This window comes from Harpia harpyja, chromosome 13 (assembly GCF_026419915.1).
Source record: "Harpia harpyja isolate bHarHar1 chromosome 13, bHarHar1 primary haplotype, whole genome shotgun sequence".
NCBI lineage: Eukaryota > Metazoa > Chordata > Aves > Accipitriformes > Accipitridae > Harpia > Harpia harpyja.
The window spans coordinates 3,149,389-3,164,432 of NC_068952.1; the positions used below are offsets into that span (position 1 = coordinate 3,149,389).

Genomic DNA, 15,044 nt, shown 5'->3' on the forward strand with positions numbered 1-15,044 from the left:
CTGAAGAATCTGGAATAGAACCATAAACCAAGATTAATTGGTTTAAAATCTGTATTTAGAAAATTGCAGAAAAGTACTATGAAGCAGGAAGGTAACGCAAAAGGTGTCAGGAAAGACTCACGTGCTTGAGAAGTATACTTTGATGTAATTTTTTTGAATGGAAATGCAGCTATCGGCAGTGGAGGAGTAAGCTGCAACAGGTTTATTTTTAAGTTGTGGGAATTCAGTTACAATATGGATCAAAGGAAATTGTTTCTTTGAAGAACAGTGGATGGGGAATTACTGACAAGAGAGTCTCCTGCTGAAAAGAAATTCAATAGTCATGATGATCTCTAATGAATTTAATAAATGAAGGACAAATCTTGGGATACTTTACATACCAGCAAAAAGGCAAAGTCTTCTCCAAAGGGGGATGTAAGCAGCAGGAACTTGCTCAGGAGATATTCTCTCACTCTTCATATCAGTGCAACTTACCAGGGAGAGAAAGAAGAAATTATGAATACTAGGAGACTTGTCAAGGGTGTAACAGATGGAGCTTTATAGGGATGTAACTTTAGGAAGGGACAGGGAATTTCTACTCCTTCCTACCCTCAGTAACAATAGATCATAAACCTAACCCTCTTCTGTGCTGAGACCACAGTTTTCTCCCTCATAGCTATTGCAAGCAAATTTTACTCAAGCTTTAAATTGAAATTTTAAAGTAAGTTTTTTCAGTCATGTTTTAGTTCACTTTTGAAAGTTTCATGTATGGTTGTCCAGATCTGTTCATTGGGTGCTTCTTCATTTAGTACATGTAAGTGGCTGCATGTAAGTTCAAATAGGACACCACGGTATCCAACTCTCTGAACCACTCAGGGTTAAGCTACAAAGAAAAAAAGTCACTTAGAGGATGATGTTGAGAATATTGTTCAATAAAATATTGTAATTCAGTAGACAATTAAAAAGATTTGAAATGGAAGTTTTCCTAAATAACATGATTGAAGGTTAAATCCCATGAGAACGGACTGACTATTTAATGAATATTATTGAGCCCACTGAGTCCAGGAGCATGACAGTGTTTGAATCTCATGCACGTTACAGGTCATGGTAAATAATATGGTCCAGCCTTAGGAAATAAGGTCTAAGCATGACAATTTTTATCAGTGTTAAAAGCTGGCAAGCAGACACACGCACATATGTACGTATGTGTATATGTCAGCTAAACGTTCATATATCACAAGATATTCTTCTAAAACCAAAGTGGATGATGCAGCTTGCTTTCTTTTCTACTCATCTAAAATCTTTGTACTTGATGTATTTTCTTCTTTCTTAAATTCATTTGGAGTTGTTATGTTTTGTGATCTAGAAGAGGAATTTAAGGTGAAGTGATATTTGCTTTCCTATTCATTTGTTTGCTATTGGCCTAGATAAGGTTGGTTATTCTCATTTTTGTTTTCTAAGAAATGCTTCAAACAGGCAAATAGACCTGTCATCTCTAGTAACATCACATATGGGGCAAAAGAGGGTGTTGATAAGAAGTTTACTCCTACTTATTTCTGCACCAACTCTGGGCAAGGGGAGGCCTAGAGGAGAATATTTTCATTTCTGAAGTTTAACAGTTTCCAGCACAAATGATAGCATGCAGGAGTCCTATTCATAGAAATATAAAGACAAAAAGGACTGCAGGACATCATCCCAGTCCTGAAAAGTTAATCAATTATATTTGAGTAGCTCTAGAAAGACTTTTGTCTATGCTGTTCTGAGAAAATTCTAACAGTAGACACTCCACTGGCTTCTAGGTGATCTTTCATAGCAGTTCCCTATCCTTGCTGTTGAGAAGGTTTTCATAATATCTAACCTGAATCTTAATTGCTGCAATTTAGCACATTTCTTTTTGTCCTATCCATCATTGTTATTGAGAACAGGTTATTTCCTTATTCTTTTGAAACAGCCTTTCATGTATTTGAAGGCTATTATCATGTTCCATCTCAGTTGTCTCCTCTCTAGCCTAATTCTTTCAAGCTTTATCACAGCTCGTGTTCTCTAGACTCTGGTCATGTTGCTCTCCTCACATTTCTCTCCATTGTCTCATGTCTTCCTGGAGTGTAATGTCCAAATTTGTACCTGGTATTCCTGCTGAGGCTTTATTAATTCTGAGCTGAAGGGAAGAATTACTTCACGTTTTTGCAGGCTATACTTGTGTTTGTACATTCCAATATGCTGTGAGCAGATGCCGACTCACGGTGTCACCCTGAACCACGTTCAAGCGTGGAGGCTCACACTAGAACTAGGCAACTAAAGAGAAAAGTACAACTGATCCTTTTATCCTCCCACATACCTATTAGATAAATATGATCAAGGTTTATTGAAGATTGATCAACTGAAAAGATATGGAAAAAAGTCCTCATCTTGAAGAAAAATACATTTGCTCTCTACCACAGCAAGATATCAGTGATCAACATTTACTGATTTCAGAGTGCTTGACTTTTCCTATTCACCAACCACCGGAAAATTGGTACTCTTTCTTATCAGGAGAGAAATCTTGCATTGCAGATTAACGGCCAGGTTTGTGTTAATGCTCTGGGTTTTCTCAGTCCTTGTGTTTATAGTCACCTAGGTCAGAAAATTTCCTAATGAGGTTTATGTATGTATAGCTAAACATTGCTGAAATATCTGTTGATCTCATCACTGTGACCAAAAACCTCAGTAGTGCAGCAGTTTGTCCTTTTCATATGAGGAGATTAAATTAGAGATTCTAAATAAATTAACAAAAACTTAACTGTTGTTTACCACCTGGGTCTGTAGTGAGTAGTGACACAGGAATTGCCTGCTGCTAGTCATATTTACAACCAACATTTTCCCGAACTGTAGCAGTACTGGAAAGGAAGAAGCAAACTTCTTCAAATGCATAATTAGATTTTTCTTTCTGGAAAACAAATCATGTGAATCTGCTTATTTCTGAGCTGCTTTAGTGGAAGAAAGCCTTTACTGTATTGCTTACACATTATAAATCTCCTTTGATGAAAAAAATGAAAGAAGTGCAAACTAACAGTGATACATTTTATAGAACAAAAAGCTTTTTCGTATACCGAGTTGTATCATTGAAGCCCATCTTGACTAGAGAAGTTACTTTAGAAGTTTTTAAGGTTGTAAGCTATTTCCCCCTGTGCAATTCAATAGCTCATTACCAGTTAAATATAATTATATTATATTGTATATAGATCCAGTGTTCTGGAGGAATTCCACAAGAAGCAAATGCACTTGTGGGATATACTGTATATCTAATGGATATTTATTTTAATGGCATAAACATTGCTCTAAATCTCTTTTTGCATTAACAGTAAATTGATCATTAGTGTGAAGTAGGTGCGAATTAAAAATGGCTTCTAATAATTTATAGCTCATATTGATTTTGCTGCAATGTTTTAACACTAAGGTAGCGTCCAGGTCTTTGGGCTGTGTAAATTCCATTCAGGTCAATGGGATTTTGGCTGAAACCATCCAACAACCTGTCCTTCGACTCTCACTTTGTGGCTTTCAATCACGGCACGCGGATCGGAGCTCAAAGGTATGCGGCAATACAAGCATTGCTTTTGGGTCCATTGTAATTCATAAACCCTTTCTGTGATTGTAATTCTGATGTAGAAGTTCACTCTTAGCCAAACGGGGGTTGCTCATTGTCCGATACGACGCAAGTGGAAATGCTGCTTTCTGCTACGATGGGATGGCAAGAAACAGGGATCCTGGTCCCAAGTTTTGTGTTAGGTTATGTGATAGAAGGCAGGCATATCCCCCTTTTATGCAACAAAATGTAGAGGACGTGCCCTGTTACGCACCAAATGCACAAACTGTATCCCTGTTTGGTGCATGACACCGACGGTTTATCTCCTACCACTCGACCTGACGCAGGCGGTGTGCCCGTATCTCACACTGAGCTTTATCACTGATATTGTAAGTTTAAATCTGGCAACAGGGATTAATATTTAGGGTAGAACAATTATATGTTCATTTAAGCTAGCTTACAGGAGCAAAGTAAATGGTAACTGAGGTTCTTAGTACCAAGTATTGTAAGTTTATATCATAATATTTAATCTTCCTTCAGCACTTTTGCATTCTGTGAGTAGGAACTGAGTGAGAACAAGGTGAAGGCTTTCAGGGCATTACTTAGAGTAGGAGTTTTATTGAGTAAAGTGCCCTGGTTTGAGCTATAGGAATTAACTACTTGTAGGTTTAAAGGCAGTTCTGAAAAGAAAGTATTTGAGAGAAGATTTGTGAGAGAAAAATAGTGACAAAGAAAAGGCATTTAATTTTTTTTAAACCAAGACCACAAAAATTGATGAAAGGGAACATCATTATAAAAATGAAATCATTTTTAAAAATGCGATTCTTTAATTTTCATGATGTGTTCCCTTTATTTTTCAGTGCAAATAATTTTAGACCTTTTCATGTTACCAAAAGAAAAAAAAAGTTTCACTGCAAGTTTTTTCTCGGCTCCACTGCTTTCGCTGCTTTATAAAGCACTTTGATATATCTGGATAAGAAGGACTACACCAGTACTAAGCTTCTTTTAAACAAAGCAGCCACAAATCACTAGCATATGCAGTACCAACTCCACTAACAAAACAACTGTTCTGCGAGAGGCAGGGTTATGGAAAAACCGTGATAATTCATATTATGTGATTGTCTTCCTCTAGTGCGTGGCATAATTCTGATTAAAATTACTGGCAGTACTTTCTGTGCATCAAAGGAAAAACAGCTCCAGGAACTGACATCCTGTTAAATGTGGAAGAGCTATTATAGGCTAGTGGTTCAATATGGTGGGTTTTGAAAACTTCCTAACAAAAACCCTAAGCTTTTTGGGGCAGTAATGCTGAACTGTATAACCAAAGATGGCCAGCAGTGCGCCCATATTTTCGATTGAAATTTATGATAGTTTTAGCATTTGTAAAGATTCAAAGAGCAGGTTTCAGACCATTATGCTTTTTAGGGCCTCATTCTTCTCATTTTACTTGTTAGAAACAAAATTAGATCTAAGGGTGTTAAAAGAAAACTGCTAGCTTTCTAAGCCTTTAAAAATATGTATGCATCATATATTTTTTCTCTGAGTACATCTTTTATTATGCACTAGAATAAATAGGTAAAATTAGGCAAGTTTTGATAGAGCCATGAAGTTGCAGCTGAGAAGTCTTGCATTTTCTTTCCTGTTACAACCTGGTTTTAAAAGATAAGTTGGTTGTGACTCTTCATTTTAATTATATAGCAGGTGCCTTGTCTTAGCTAGGAAAAGTTTTTATGTAATTCATTAAAAACCCAAACACAGGTATGAATTAAATAATTTTCTGTTTCCAATCTCTTGATAGTTGCAGCTATTATTTGCATATATGCTAAGGAGAAGGAGCTCAGTCCAACAAAGTCTCTTTACAGTGATAATACTTTCCCATACAAGTTGTCCCATTAAGCCAAGTTGATCACATATTTACAGGATTCCCATTTATCTCTGTATTAAATCTGAGGAAGGCCCATGCATCCATAATTATTATAAACATCGGCAGGCATTTATCACGAAGCGATCTCAAAGTGCTTTAAACACAGTATCGGCTTTAAGGCCGCACTCAGTGTTCTTGTTAGGGCTTTATAGTTACAAACTTGTAGATGTAGAAGAAGACTTAATCCTGCAATGCACTGTTTAATAGGGCTTGAAGATGAAAGCCTTTGAAACCTTTCAGCACTGGAGTGAAGGGTGTAATTCTACCAAGCCTTATTCATGCAAATAATCTTTATCCTTGTGACTGATAACATTGACCTAGCTTGTCAATTAGCTATTAAGAGACTAATGGTTTGTAGTGATTTGCCCGAGATTGCACTTGAAAAGCTGTGACAGAGGCAGATACAGAACTTCCCCATCTTTTCCATACTACCAAAGAGAAGCGTAGGATAATGTTTTAGATGAGGGTATGGTACATCACCTGATAGCCTAGCCATGTATCATCACCAAAGTAGTTAATTTTACGGTGTCACTGGATGAGAGACCTGTACTGTGACAGTAAAATGTAGATAGCTGTTTTTATTTGAATGCTTCAGCAAAAGTCTGTATATTTTCTATATTGGAATCCCCTATATTTGTCCTTCAGAAAAGAACAGAACGCATATATCGCCAGATATTCTCCCTTGTTAAGTTAATTATCTTTGGCTTCTGTAGTAGCTTAATTTTTCTTGCCCTATCAATAGGCCTGCTCAAAGAAGAACAACATAAAGGGTTTTATCAGTGTTATTGATTGGCTAGAAAGTGATGTGTTTGGCACTCTACTGGAGCTTCTCTAGTGGCTATTTATTTAAATTGGGAAAAAAAAACCAGTATTACTTGAAAAAAAAAAATAACTAGAACTTTCATTTAACATTACAAAAGAGGGCATTGCTTAATCCCTGAAGTAGGAAATTGCTTTTCTTCATGATCCATTGCTTTCATACTGTTTCTGGCTGCTGGTGCTGAAGGAAAGAAAAACTATGTTCTCGCTCTGTTTTCACTGTATCTATTTTCTTATCCTCTACAAAAACTTGGCTGCTAATTTGTTGTTGAAGTAAATAAAGGGAGGGGAGAGCTTGGCTATGAAAAGATCTTTTTGTCTCAAATGGGCATTTGCAAATATGGAAGCAAAGCAAAACTTTATGTGGGAAACTGAAAAAAGGGAAATTAAGGATTTGAAATAGTGTATCAAAGCTGAAGTATATGAGATATTGCTATTCTTTGAGATGCCATTATGGGTTTATACCTAAATTCAGCAGCATGTTCCCAGAAGATGAATATTGCTAAGGAGTGTTTTTTCTTGCGTTCTGATCTTGTACATACGCAGAGAGAAAGAAAATACAATTGAAAGCAAAAGGCATAGCTGGCTGAAAATGATGGTATCTTGTTTCACGTTGCTTAAAACTCATTCTTTTTTGTTAAAAGCTCCTATTGTTTTATTGCTTCTAATACGCATTACAAAAATGTAGCGTGTTACAGCTCAGGGCTGGAAAACACTAATGGACTGTAACTAAGGAATGATTATTTAACTTCAGAAGTTACAATATTTAGTTAATGATTCCCTGACATTGTCAGGACAGGTCACAGAATACATTTTAAAGTAATTATAAGTTAGCAGCAGTGTTTTATATTTTTCCCCTAGCAACAGCAGTAGAAGTTGTATTTTTCTCTTCTCCTATCAGTGGCGACTCCTGATTCTTTTTTTAATCTAACTGCTTTTTTTTTTTTCAATCCATTTAGTCTCGCAAATCATAATCAAAGGTTACGCTAGCAAAATAGCAATCTGAAAATAATTGTGATAGTGAGTTTTTGATACTGGTATATAACAGAAGAGATACGTGTAGGTTTTATTTCGAGTTTCTGCTGGCGCTAGCTATGTGAGGAAAATAGCAAGACCACACCATATGCCCAATAAAAGACTCATTAGAAAGGCATTAGTAGATTAATCCAACTTACTCTGTGGTTTATTTTATTTAGAAGGTAATAAGGTAAGTTCATTAGTTTGCAGACTTAATGTTTTCTACTGTACCTCAAAGCAACCAGTAACAATTCCACTGAGACTCCGCAGATCTCACTAACACCTGTCAAGATAAACACATGGCTCTCTAGGGGAATCACCTTGGCAACATAACTGAGGAAATCTGGAAAAAAGTAAGTCTTTCACACACAAAAGAGTGTTACACGGTATAAACTTGATTAATGATTTTTCACATGCCTCTGAGGTCATATATCTCTTTAAAGGGGGAAAAAAAAAAGCAAAATCAATCTCTGAAGAACAAATATTTTGGAATGTACAGTACTGCATTTGAAATGTATTTTAAAGAACTTGAAGGATGTAGAATAATTATGCAATTTGAATTGAGCCTCAGAAAGGCTGTCTGAGACCAGCAATTGAGTCTCCATCCCCCTAGGGCTAATATATTAGATTACAAGGATTATTGTAGTGGCAGTATTTGTGCCACTACATTTAAGATTATGTCAGCATTTCCATTTTAAACCTGTATGTTCAGAGGTTCATAACTCAGCTATAGAAAATTTGCTTGGCACTACAAACAAATACGGTTTCTGCACAATGGTGACACTTTTTCTGGGGGGAAAAAAAAAGAAAGAAGCTTAAAGCTACATAAGTATTTGGACATTTTAAAGTTATGAATGCCAAAAGTTAATGCCGTCTTCTTACAAGTCTGCTTTTGAAATGTAGTTATTTCTACAGCCAGCTTGTAACACTGCTGCTGTCTGGAGTCTGAAGCAATATATTGACCTAGAAGAGTGGACAGAATGGTAGCAGGCTGTACCTTACCCCTTTCTTTGCCAATATTGTTACAGGACTAACGCGTTCAGGGAATGCAGGAGGTAGAACTCCACTGTACGTCCTCTTCTCCGCCAAGGCCAGGAAGGGGCGGGGGGTGGCCGATCATGAATCGTGATGGGTGTTATCTTAGAAATCATATCAGGAAAACCTGCTTAAAAATGCATTCTTGACTATTACTAATTTAGGCACTCCACAAACATCATTTAGGGCTTTCCAGGCTACCAGTGGGCTTCCCACCAAAAAAAAAAAAAAAAAAAAAAGGCAATCAACTTTGCCTTGCAAGGTCTTTAAACTCAATTTCCCCATTTTAGGACCGTTGCACTTTGAGTCTAGTGTGGGCTTGGCCTTGACGTAGCATTTAATATTTCAGGTAATCTATGTATGGTAAACAATAACAAGAGCTGCAAACAACACAATACACACACTTTTCCTATTTCTGGAGGCCTTTATAAACAAAGAGGCTTTGCATGTACTTTGTATGCTTGTACTGGATACGAAAGAGCACAACGCTGGGTTCTCTTATTGGCGTCTGTCACTAATCTCATCAAACTTCTTGATGACTAATTTGCAACCTATTTTTGTGGTGGGTTTTTTTGTTGTTTTTTTTTTTTGTCCCTAGCTGGAGTGTTTGCTGAGGAGTTCAAATTAGTAGCATTGAAGCTGTAGTTGGGGATCTCTCTTTTCTGCGGCAATGCAGTGCCAATTCATGCAGCAGCACTCGTAGAAATCAGAGAGACTTTTGCAGGTTCTGCAGCAATCTAATTGCCCGTAGAATTAACTGCTCGTGCAGCAGTCCAGAGAGAACATAAGTACAGCCTGCCCTGCTTGATACAAGACTACAAATCTCTTAAATACCTCCATGTATATACATGTAAATTTGGCCTTAATTCCTATGGTTTTATATTGGAATGAAATGGGGAACCTACCCAAAGTGTTAGCACCCTTTGTGCCAAGTTGGACAAAAAAAAGAAAAAGAAAATATGAAATTAAGTGGCATTGCAGCACTGGTAGCCAGCAAAAGACAACCCCCAGTGGAGTATAAGCCATCCTCCTCAAGGCAGGTCAAACCAGGGCTAAATGCAAGTAACGGTAGATGGACTTGGCGAAGTGCCCTGACAACTGATGGACCAACCGGGGCTATTTCAGACCAAGAGGGAGCTTTCTTTCCGAGTCAAAACTCCCCATTGGAAAATGTTCTCCTACCAGCTTCTTCTGTTCTAAATTGAAGGGATCTGGCTTATGTGCATGGTTTCAATAAAATGAAACAAAATAAAAATCAGCTTGCTTTTGACAGCAAGGAATAGAGAGAAAGAGATTATTTCTGTCTTTACACACGCAGAGTCAAGAAACATTTATTATGAAGATTTAAGCCTATTTGGATGGACAGATTTATAGACAGAAAGACTTATTAACTGTACCAGGATTTATTTGAACTATACATACAGAGAGAATAGCTGCACTACAGAGAAAGCAGCCTAAGTATTTCCATTGTAAACTCCCCTTTTTTTTACGTGACCACAAAAAATTGGAATTTCTGTGTATTTTATGACTGCACAAATACTCCATCCATCTCTCCTAGACTAATATTTTTTACCTTCCAAGTCTCCAGTTAGTTCATATGATAAAGTTTATTGGCTTCCTTTCTAAAGTAAAGGGTTTCTGCTCTAAGTTATGTAGGGTTAGGACACAAACTGGCCACAGTTATACACAGATGACAGGCCTTGGTTCAGTATCTTGCAATTCATTGGCTTTTGAAAGAAACATTCTCTGCTGTTTAAACAAGGAAAATTAACACCCTCAGTGTTATCAGACATTGAAGTGTCTGAAAATCAGACATTTTTAGTATGGGGAGATCCTGTGTATAGGTCCTTAAATTCATCAGAGTTTATGGTGGTAGGTGGAAACATTAGTTTGAATGTTTTCTTCTCTAAGCCGCTGTCTGTAGGAAGGATAAACATAAATTCTGGCCTGCTTAATTGTAATCACAAAAGGTCCACAGGTTTTCAAATGAAGTGAAATTCCGTACCCAGTAGTGGAGAAAAGCTATAATAGAAGAACATAGGAAGTGTGTTAAAGTGTCCATTGAATAGGATTCCCTGTAATACAGATAGATATTTGTGGAGGTTTTTTTTCTGAGTTTGCTGAACAGCACTTGAGCTTTGGCAGTTTAAGAGTGGATGTTGCAACACTAAGTGCAGGATTTCATTTCTGGAGAACAGAGGTGGCCGGAGAAGTCTGGTTGCATAAGGCAGCACTTAACCTAAAGGAGCCCTGAGTTTGACAACTTCTGCTAGCCTAAGGCATGGTCTGCTTTTAACTTTTGCTGGTGTCGCCGAAGTTGTTTGTCTTAACTGATACAGCTGTATTGACAAGAATTGGGGTGTAGAAAGATATGGTCGTACCAGCAAGGAGTATCTCATTTTATCTGAGGAAGTAATGTAACTTATACTCGTGGAAGTACTTTTTTTGTTTGTATAAATCTTTTTTAGGAGCATTTGGTGTTTATAGGATAATGGCATTAGAAGCAGCCAGGGAAAGATGTGTTTTTACAATTAAGGATATTCTTGCTCACAAACGTAGGAACCTACTGGTATTAACAGAGTTCACTTGGTGGAAATAACTTGATTAAAACTTACATTCACTACCAATGTGACCTGCACAGGGTAAGTGTTAAATGGGGTTAAAAAGCCATTAAATTAACTTCACTGAGCTAGGTTTCCGAAATCCTAAAAACTACCTTGTCAACACTATAATTTATTTTCACACTTTATTTGCTCTGCCTGCAATGGGACATTTATTTGTTTACACAAACTCTTGTTTACTGCCTTCTTTTGTACCACTTCTTCCTTCTTTGAGTGAACCTTCAGAGACTGATGCCACAATGTTGATTGTGTTGGGAATACGTGATTCTGTGCCCTTGGGGATTAAAACCAGATCATTTCACCTTCAGCTACTCCTCAACTAACAAAGATTCACACTCTTATGTCAGCAGGGGGTAAGAAAGCAAGTATTTTAAATAAGAAATGCTGCTTACCATCGGTTTTCTACTTGCAGATGCTTTTAACTTTTACTTTTCATTAAAAAGCTTAACTCTGAGTGCTAAGACACCCAATTAAGCTTTTTAAACAGAATCATAGAATCATTTAGGTGAGAAAAGACCTTTAAGATCATCAAGTCTGACCATAAACCTAGCACTGCCAAGTCCACCACTAAACCATGTCCCTAAGCGCCACATCTACCTGTCTTTTAAATACCTCCGGGGATGGTGACTCCATCACTTGCCTGGGCAGCCCGTTCCAATGCTTGACAACCCTTTTGGTGAAGAAGTTTTTCCTAATACCCAATCTAAACCTCCCCTGGCGCAACTTGAGGCCATTTCCTCTCGTCCTATCACTAGTTACTTGATAGAAGAGACTGACTCTCACCTCACTACAACCTCCTTTAAAATAAAAGATGAAAAGTCTAGAAGTACCTAACTATACCAAGATTTTCTTCAAATTGGGAAGAAGTGCTTGCTGTTATCACAAAAAACTGCGCAAGAGAGGATTTTACTTCCTGGAATTTCCTTCTTTTGCCTTCCTGTCCCCATCTGCCTTTCACTTGCTTTCATAGATGCTTCCTTCTTCACCTTCCTGTTATTCTTTCTCTTTTCAATCTTTTAATGACATTTTCTGCAAATTACTTCACCCCACTTCTCAGCCGTGCACTGCATTAGATCACCTTTCTCCTCCCTGAAATTCAGATAGTCCCCCTCGTTTGTCTCTGTGGTTCAGAGCGCAGAGCCAGGAAAATGTCATATGTTATTAAAATTAGAGCTAGTACATACCAGGTGCTGAGCACATTGCCAGGTCCAGAAAGACATGCTTACTTAGGCGTCAGTAACCCCCTTCACATTTTAACCTGGTACTTAACTAAGAGTTAGACGCCTAAATAGCTTTGTGGAGATTGGCCTTTGTGTCCTCAACTCTTAGTTTGGATGTGCAGCAGCAAAATAATCTATTAATTTAACAGTCCCTAAGTAGTGTTTAACGTCATAATGTAACACCTAAAAATGACCCATTATAATCTATCTGATGAAAAAACTTCTCTAAGTAGTCTCCAAACACAGATTTAAACTAGAAACTTTAGTGGCAGTTATGTGTGTGCACTGCATAAATAGTACACATTTAATAACGCCGAGCACTTAAACACCCTTTTTATCTTCAGTAAAACATTAAATGAAGTACCTTTGAAGTACCTAAACATTTTATTCATTTGTCCTTGGTATTTAAGCACTTTAGGCCTCCCTGACACAGTAGATGGCAGATAGAGTAAGGCTTTAGATTAAGGTGCTCAAGCTACATACATACCCGACAACACCGAGGAGAACGCTTACACAAAGTCCTGCTGAATCCACACCAAGGTGTAACTTCAACCAAAGTCGAATAAACTACGCTCGGGTTGGAAGGGATCTGCGGAAAGCCTCTGTTGCACGGTTACACCTAACAGGAACGCTGCAACGGGGAGCCAGCCATGCTTTCTCGGATGCCAACGGGGAAACTCCCACTAAAAGGTAGCACAATACAGCTCTTGATGGAGGCCTTAAAACAGCCGAGCAGAACTTAGTCTAGACAGGACTTGCCAACTGAAATTGTATCTGAACAACCGCCTTGCCAACTGTATCGTTACACGGTTGGCAATACCGGCTTCCTATTTCAGAGAAGTGATAACAATTTTAAGTTGCTCATCTGTAGGATGTCTAGAATCATTAAGAACAGTCACTTAACTACTGCATGTTTCTAAAACGGCAGCAATGTGTGAACAGTTTACTGAAAAACTGGTTCCAGTGACTGACTGAAATATTTTGTTTCCTGAGTCAGATTGATAGAAAACCTAGTGGTATTTATGGATTAAATTTCTAACACATATTACTTGCATGAATAGGAAGTACACATCAGGGGCTTTAATTTTAGGAAAGTTGGCGAATCCAGGCTGACGTTTCTTTAAGATTTCTTTCCTTTTCCCTTAACACCAAAACTTAGAGAATTTCTTGTACTTTATTTTTTAAGAGGTGACAGTGCATGGCAGTTGCAAGCTGATAGTTTGGAAAATTGGGGTTTCTTACTTCTTTTACACTAAGGCTTCTTGAGACAGGTTGGAAAATTCACTGACTTCCTTCTAAGCTGCCTTTCCCTGGGACAAGCTGGGGGGGGTAGGTGGTAGAGGAGACCCCCCCGCCCCGGAGAACCGCTTTCCCCCCCGGAGATGTAGCCTGCCCTGCTGCCCATGAAGCACAGAAAGGGCTTGGGCCCTTGGGGGGGGGGGGGGATGTCGGGTTCCCCCCCCCCCAGTCCTGTTTACAATTTACCTCGGGGTCTTTGTAAAACTTTGAGGACACGGGGAGGTTGCGGTGTGGTTGCGGGAGGGAGGGGGGTGTAAAACGCATCGCCCCCAGGGCAGGGGGTCCCGCTTTCTCAGCCCTGCTCGGGGGGGCGTTCAGGGTCCTTTTTCCACCGTGCAACACCACGATGAAGGGCGTTTCTTCTCTCTGGGGAGGGGGGCAAACCGCCCCGGGCTGAGCGGAGCCGGGGCGAAATGCCTTTTTCCTAAAGCCTCCGCAGCTGAGTAAGGGTTGTGACTTCCCCTCGCTTCCGCGTGAATTGGAAAGCGCCCCAGTAAATTGCAGTGGTTTTCGTTTAAATGAACGCGAAAGGTGGGGGGGGGGGGGGGGAGGGAAAAAAAAAAAAGCATTCTCACACCCACTGCTCGCCTTCTCCCTTTCACGCATCCGCACCCCGCACCCATGAGCTCATGCTGCTGAAGGCATGGCACAAGATCTACGGCAGGCTGGAAACTGGGGAGGGAGGGAGGTAGAAAGGGAGGGAAAGAGGAAGAGGAGGGAGAGGAGAGCCGGCAGCGTGCGGCTCACACACCCTGCTGTGCCCAGGTGCGGTACTGCAGGGGCTGCGCCTCCCGCCGCTGGCTGCGGGGGGGGGCAAGACCCGGCGAGGGCCGAAATGTTGTCCCTTTGGATGCAAATCTTTGCTTTTCAACGTGACATCTCCCCCCTTTCGGCTCCGGGGGGGGGGGGATAGAGTAGCCCTTCCCGCTGTTTTCGGGGCGAGCGGCGCGGTGGGACCCCGCACACCCGGGGAGGGGGGGGGGGCGATGCGGGAGCTGCCGGCGTTGCCCCGCAGCTGGGGCGGGGAGGGAGGGGGGGGGCTCAGCCTAGAAACGATTTTTCAGCCCAGAAACGATTTTTCAGCCCAGTTTGCGGCCACGTCTGCGGTGGGCGGCCAGGTGCGGTAGTTGAGTAGTGCCGGAAAAAAAAAAAAAAAACCACCAAAGAAAAAAACACCAAAAAACCCTCAAACCGGTAACTCTTTGTTAGGCGTCGTGTGTGTAATTACCGGTTAATCAAAGCCGATGCTCGAACGGACAGAGGGGAAACATCTGATGGGCGAAGTTTAGGCCAATTAAAAGACCCCGGAATCGTTCTTTTTCAGATGAAAGTGGGTTTTCAAGACACTGCTACATCCGAACTCTGTCGGAGGAGGGGAAATGCTCCCGCCGTGCCGCGGATGGGTGGCGGGGGGGGGCGTGGGAAGCGCGGTGTGTGCGGGGATGCTCCGCACCGCGTTCCGGCAGTGCGCGGCTCCCGAAAGGCAGAGGGGGAGAGGCAGGGCGGCTGTGTGGGAGCTGAACTCAGCCTCCCTCTTTAACATAGGCTCGTCCTCTGCATTGCATCCA

At 40.1% G+C, this 15,044-nt stretch overlaps 1 protein-coding gene across 15 annotated transcripts in view; it reads left to right on the plus strand.

Moving 5' to 3' along the window:
- The window catches only part of NRXN1 (neurexin 1), a 730,978-nt gene that overhangs the window by 431,977 nt on the left and 283,957 nt on the right, over positions 1 to 15,044 (plus strand). The gene's annotated exons all lie outside the window — the stretch shown is intronic.